Source organism: Myxocyprinus asiaticus, unplaced genomic scaffold, assembly GCF_019703515.2.
Source record: "Myxocyprinus asiaticus isolate MX2 ecotype Aquarium Trade unplaced genomic scaffold, UBuf_Myxa_2 HiC_scaffold_95, whole genome shotgun sequence".
Lineage (NCBI taxonomy): Eukaryota > Metazoa > Chordata > Actinopteri > Cypriniformes > Catostomidae > Myxocyprinus > Myxocyprinus asiaticus.
This window is the reverse complement of record NW_026249845.1, coordinates 13,449-20,557: the sequence shown is the minus strand read 5'-3', so window position 1 is coordinate 20,557 and position 7,109 is coordinate 13,449. Positions and strand designations below refer to the sequence as shown.

At 36.4% G+C, this 7,109-nt stretch overlaps 2 non-coding genes across 2 annotated transcripts; both read right to left on the bottom strand.

Annotated features, from left to right (window-relative positions):
- Positions 1–2,721: 2,721 nt before the first annotated feature.
- On the bottom strand, positions 2,722–2,794 carry trnam-cau (transfer RNA methionine (anticodon CAU)). The gene has a single exon. It is a non-coding gene; the product is annotated as a tRNA-Met (tRNA).
- Positions 2,795–6,431: 3,637 nt separating this feature from the next.
- Positions 6,432–6,504, bottom strand: trnam-cau (transfer RNA methionine (anticodon CAU)). The gene has a single exon. It is a non-coding gene; the product is annotated as a tRNA-Met (tRNA).
- Positions 6,505–7,109: the final 605 nt, after the last annotated feature.

Below are 7,109 nucleotides of genomic sequence, written 5' to 3'. Positions count from 1 at the left end.
TCTCCCCAATTTGGAATGCCCAATTCCCAGTGTGCTCCAAGTCCTTGTGGTGGCATAGTGACTCGCCTCAATCTGGGTGCTGGAGGACGAATCTCAGTTGCCTCCGCTTCTGAGACTGTCAGTCCGCGCATTTGATCACATGGCTCGTTGAGCGCGTTACTGCGGAGACATAGAGCATGTGGAGGCTTCACTCTGTTCTCTGCTGCATCCACACACAACTCACCAGGCGCCCCACTAAGAGCGAGAACCACACATTATAGCGGCCACAAGGAGGTTACCCCATGTGACTCTACCCTCCCTAGCAACCGGGCCAATTTGGTTGCTTAGGAGACCTGGCTGGAGTCACTCAGCGCACCCTGGATTCAAACTGGCCACTCCAGGGGTGATAGTCAGCGTCAATACTTGCTGAGCTACCCAGGCCCTAACTTTAATATTATAAGTTAATATTTAATATTAGGCTATACTTCAATAATGAAAGCTACAGTGGCACTGAGGTTACCACTGTCAACAAAGCAAGAAATTAAGTAAGCTCAAAGCTTCCTACACTGTTTGAGACAGAGTAACTTTGATGTTCTGATGGAAATGGTTACACTTGAACATTTCGAAGCAAGGACGACAAAAAGCCATGCATTTCAAGGTTCGCCACAGTTAAACAACGATATCCTGTCTTCATGACCCTCTTCAAGTTTTTCCATATATGAGCAACTGACCGTGTTGTTTGGACTTACCTGTGGCAGGTGTTTCCGGCACCCATTTGAGCGGGCCGATCTGACGCACCTGGAACGCCGTTTTCACCTCGCGACAGCTGTGAGCACGCGCAACGGACAGCACCACGAGCTCCACCGCAAGCACCGTAATAATCCAGCTCACATTCACGCATGACTTGATAAATGATAAAAGATCGTTTGCAAAATGTGTATCGCCCGAGCTAGGGGGCAAAAAGAGGACCAAGTCGCTTGTACTGGACATGCTGTACCGGCTGTAAACACGCTGCTGCTGCTGCATCCCGTTGACTGAGTGTGTCACTGAATTCATTCAGCATGTGGGATCATTCAGAAATCTCTCTCTCTCACTCACTCACTCACTCTGAGTTTGACTCGCAGTTCATGTAAATTCTAAGTTGCTTGCTTGCAACATTTTTGTTATTGCCAAATATTAAATTTAATGCAGATGTAACATGTTTACCAGACAAACAAAAATAATGTCTTCTTTGGTAAGTAATTGGCAGACTATTTTCAAAATGAAAAAAAGTATTTTTTGGCACATTGACCCATGGAAATAATGTGATTTATGGACATATCAAAGTACTACTATCTAGCACCATCAGATCTATATGCATAGTAGCCTAATCCTATGCTTGTTTGTATGTTTGTAGCAATACTATTGTAGCCCTACACATGCTCTCCCTATACCTAATGTATACGGTGTACCTCTAATTAAATCTGTGTACTTATTTCAGGGTAAACAAATAGAGGTTGAACCTTATATACACAGATACAATTCAATAAAAAAAAAGGATAATTAAAATATGGGGAATTCAAGTGGAAATAAAATAATTCTTGATCAAATGTTGGATTGTATCAATGGAACATGAAGTAATAAAATAAACACGAACAATAAATACAATTTACAAATCAAATTACAATAATGAATACATCCAAATCAGATTGAAGTGGGTTACCCAGATACCCACACTTTATTGTTGTTACTGTAAGTACAAAAAAAGGACAGTCATCTGGAGATGTGCAGGGTACAATGGGGCTAAAGGCACCCCTTAAGGAAATGTAGCTTTTGTCTGGTCACAAAATGTACCAAGGTCAAAAAAAAAAAAAAAAAAGTATTTTTATTGAATATTGATGGAGCAACATAATTTATGTGAAAAGAAATAATTACGGAAGGTTGTTTAGATTCAAATTAATTATAAAAAATAAAAAAAAGGTTGTGAGGGAGCCTTTTATCCCACACTTGGGGTAAAAGGCCCCTATGGGGTTTAAATTGATATTGTGTAGATACTGAGGCAATAGTTATAGGGATCAATTTGTCATCTCATGCAAATAAGTTTGAGACAGCAAGATACTTTTTTGAGTGACAAAATAAGATGATGCTTACTCAAAATAACTAATTCAGAAAAATGTCAACCATTTCCTGTTAATTTCAAACACATTTGGCATTTTATTACAGCTCACAAACTAATCTATTATGACTGAATGAGTCAATGTGAGCCCACCTTGAACATTTTTCATATCAAATCTATTCCCCCCACTTAAGAAAAACAGTGTGTTTAATAAGAGCCTTTGGTCCCTGCAACAGGGGTGCTTTTTACCCCAAATACTCTCCTTATTCTTATTGGACAGTTATTGAAAAATCTTTGATTAAATGACCTTAAACAACACTGAAAATGATAAATTAGTATTTTATCTGAAAAGGGATTTTCATTAGCTACATAAAATTGCAACGTTTAAAAAAAAACAAAAAAATAATGATCAAATTGCCTCAGAATCAATTTATAGACACCACACGCAAAGATCTCCTGGAACAGGAAAATGTTCCAGTGTAGTGACAAACAGGTGTTTGTGAAAATGCTGTGGTAGTTTTTGTTGCTATTTAGTGTTTTGGGAGAAAGATAAATAAAAGTAGCCTTTTACTCCATTGTGCCCTATGGTTCGCGCTTTAATGAGTGGAAGAGTTTAACTGAATTGCTGGACTGTCAAAAGTGCTACTTGCCTCGTGTGAGGATCGAACTCACGACCTTCAGATTATGAGACTGACGCGCTACCTACTGCGCTAACGAGGCTTTTGCTCTAAACGTTTTGTAATTATGATTCTGATTGGCTGATGAACAATTGGCTATTGTCAAAATGATTGGTTTTTATTTTTTATTATTTTTATTTTTTTTGTGGTGAGTTGTCTCCCTCTGGTGGACTGCCAGTTTGCTCAAGCCAACTCAAGCCAAGTCATTTCAAAGCAGGTAATTAATAAAGTTATCTAATATAAGGTTATGTATCAAATGCACAACAATAGAGCATGCAGCATTTGCTGGCAATAAAATATTATCTATGCAAGCTCCATAACATCACTCAATTAAGTTTGAGGGGAAAAGTTGCCCTTATATACTATTTATACATTTTATATGTATTATTTTATATTTATTTATATTATAAATTATTTTTTGTGAAATAAAACGCGAAAGTCTATGAAAATGCTTATATGATCATTTAACAATGGACTAGAATAAATCGTATTATTAGAGAAGAAGAGCAACTAATTGCAAGCAATTGCTCATTTCACATTTTATTTCTATGAGCTGTTTGTACAGCGAGTCCAACACTTTCAAATTAGGTTTCACAAGAAAGGCCTCAAGATAATGTTATAGTTAAGTTGAAAGTTATGTGGTCACGAACATTTCAGTATACTATATAAATGGAAAATTATTATTATGTTTTATATCCTCCAGACATTGGCCCTTCCCTTCCCCACAGCCCAGTAGGTGAAGATGGTCACATCTGGCTTCATTAGAGATTCAAATAAAATTAGACTCACTTTGTGACAAAAAAAAATAAATAAATAAAAATAAAAAATAAAAAAAATCCTTTAGGTGTGCATTTAGCCCCATTGTATGAACAGATCAATTTACCAGTGATATGGAAAATGTTCTCATCTTTTCTTTTCCCCCTCCAGCCCTTCGATCTTTCCCTCACCCACGTATACAGCCCAGTGAATGTAGATGGTCACATTTGGATTAAACGGGGATTTTCGATCAAATGCAATTAGATTCCCAAACTCATACTAAAGGAAAGAACAAATAATGTTTTAGACAGAAACGTGAATATTAAGATCTCTGTTAATCTCAAGGTTTCTCAGTTAATCCATGTGTACCTTCTTATAAGTGTTTTACAAACTGGTAACTGAAAAACATTTATCTGAACTGGCAGGATCAGTTGAAGAGCAAAAGTATTTAAAAACACTTTTACCCACATTGCCCTCATTTTCATACCAGCTTGTCCCTATTTGAATCCAAGTTTCTTGAGGCAGAAGATTCCCATGTAAAAAAAATTTTTTTTTTTTGTTGTTTTTTTTTTGTTTTTTGAGAAAATCACTAAAATGTTGTTCTTATAAGCAAATAATATAATGCTGTTTTATATCATAGTAGGGAGGATTCTATTGCATTTAAAGAAATAAATGACTATTTTTGCAGGTTACTCAGTAAAGACAGAATTATATCCAAAACCATACCTGTATGATGCCAGATCGTATGCCAGTAACAGTAGGCAGACGGCAAAAGATGTAAACAACACAAGTCAGACCACTTTTAATGCCTTCGCCATGCAACGGTTGACTGATAGGGAAATCAGACATGGGCTTCCCGATAACGTTGCAACTCAAGCTTTTACGATCATTTTAACTATCGTCGCTCGTTAGTTTATGATGGAGTAACGGAGTTTCCCAAACCAGTACGCAGATCGCTCGTAATCAAGTTGAACTTAAGTGCTTCATTACGGGAGCTGTCCAGTCCAAAGGTGCTGATCACTTTTGTCAGAAGTCTTCTTGTCTTCAGGAGTTTGTCTTCTCAACATAAAAATAATGTGGAAATACTAACAAACATGGAAGTTGTCTGTAACCTTGTCGAGGCGCCGAATTTAATTAAAGAAATAATGTTGGCTTTAGTAAGATGGCGTTTCAGATGTAGGCTATTGATGCTAAATCATAGAGATGAATGAAAGTCACGCAATAAATGCATGTAACGTAAATGTACGCGATGTGAATCATAAGGGGCTCTCACGTAGCATAAAGTTTTGTTACTTTGGCTGGAAACTGATGCACACGTAACTGTATTAAAATGAAGGGCATCAGTATTGAACTACTCATACACCTACAGTATCAAAATATTAATAGATCATCTGGTTAGAGTTCAAGGCACTGTTCTGCCATTATGCAGCATGCAGTTTGTTACTACCATGTACAAAGTCTAAAGACGAGCAGATTTGAACCTGCCTATAGGAGGAGGAAGAGAGAGAGAGACTTTCATTGCACACTCTCACTCTGATCTCCTTTCTTAACCATATTTTAATTATTTATTTAGGCATATTTATTTAAGTTTTAAACTGCGTGGTCACATTACTCACATGCACTGTAGAAAAAAAAAAAACTACTTGATCTTAAAACTTAAGTTTAACTGCTACCTTAAATTTTAAGTTAAATCAATGAGGATTTACAGGTTATTTCAACACATTATAAGTTTTCCCAATTTATTATTTTACATTTTACATTACATAAAATAATGAGTTAAAATAATTTGTAATGCTATGTTGATTTGACTTAAAACTTTAAGGCAGCAGTTAAACTTATTTTTTAAGTTGAAGTGCATGGACATTTTTTACAGTGTGTCTTCTTAAATAATCTGTTTAATAAGAGCATATTGTCTTTCTATTGCCATTACAATTCTGCTTCAAAGAAGGCTAATTTAACATTATACTGTATTAGCTATGTGTCTTGTACATTTAGACCTATCGCGTCGCATGGGCAGACTGCAGGGACTGACTACTGATTTCATAGCGAATTTTCAAAACTATTATTATCCTCTAAAATAGTTTACAGTGACTTTCCAATTATCAAGGTATATTAATACAATTTATTAAATGTTCCATTGTCTTTGATAAACTGTGAATGATTCCAGAAAGATACGTTTAAGTTGCACTTAATGAACTTAAGATAGGTTCAAAGCTCTCCTTAATTTACGAACGTTTTTACGAACTACGATGCTTTTGGGAAACATGCCTCACACCCTGTCTACACCAGATGCGAGTGGCGCATCGCGTCAAAAGCAATAGAACCCCATTATATTCATTGATGCTCTCTACACTGGAAGCGTCCATCTTTGCGCCGACAATAAACGGATGTCGCATTCCATTTTAGGCTGCACACGTTAACGCTACGACACAAATGAAAAGATTTAGAACAGTGGTATTCAATTAAAGTTCCAGGAGGTCCAGTCTGTACATTTCCTTCCCAGCAAAGGTCCGGTTAAAAACAACGTACACAGTGTCAGTGAAGTAGTCAGTGAAGTTATGAAGTGACATTATAAGCTTATATATATATATATATATATATATATATATATAGTTTTTTTAATTATTTTTTAATTATTTTAATTTTTTTATTAGATCAAATTGCCTCAAAATCAACTTAAAGACACCACACGCAAAGATCTCATGGAACAGGAAAATGTTCCAGTGTATAGTGACAAACAGGTGTTTGTGAAATTGCTTTATTTATTTATTATTTTTTTATAAAGCTATTTAGTGTTTTGGGAGAAAATAAGATCAACAGAGTCTTTTACTCCGTTGTATCCTTTAGTTTGCACTGTTCGCGCTTTAAAGAGTGAAAGTTTCTGATAAATTGCACCAAATTTCTGGACTGTCAAAAGTGCGACATGCCCCATGTGAGGATTGAACTCACGACCTTCAGATTATGAGACTGACGCGCTGCCTACTGCGCTAACGAGGCTGATAATAATTTTGGTATACTTTTGTTGCTGAGTTTCGGAGATGCTTTTTAACCCATTTTTGTGGCATACGTGCATGAATTTGTTAGAGGTTTGTTTTTGTTTTGTTTTTTTGTGGTGCGTTGTCTCCCTCTGGTGGACTGCCAGTTTCGGTGCATGTAATTAATAAAGTTATCAAATATAAGACTATGTGTCAAAAGCACAACAATAGAGAATGTAGCATAATTTAACGTTATACTGTATTAGCTAGACCTATCACGTCGCATGCGCAGTCTGCGGAGACTGTCTATTGATTTCATAGCGAATTTTTCAAAACTATTTTAAAATCAACATTATGACAAAAGTACTGGCGATTGAACTGAAATTCAACCGGGCATATTGCTTTTAAGACAGAAGTGATCGAGCACATTGGCTGTGTCCAAAACCTCACAAATGTTTTGCCTTAAGAGACACCTTCTGACAGGTTGAGCCCCACATGTAATCCTTTCTATCATCACTCAATTGTGCCCTATAGTTTGCAACGTTCGCGCTTTAATAAGTGTAAGATTCAGATACGCTGTCACAAGTGTTTAACCAAATTTAAACCGGAGGCACTACCTGTATCTTG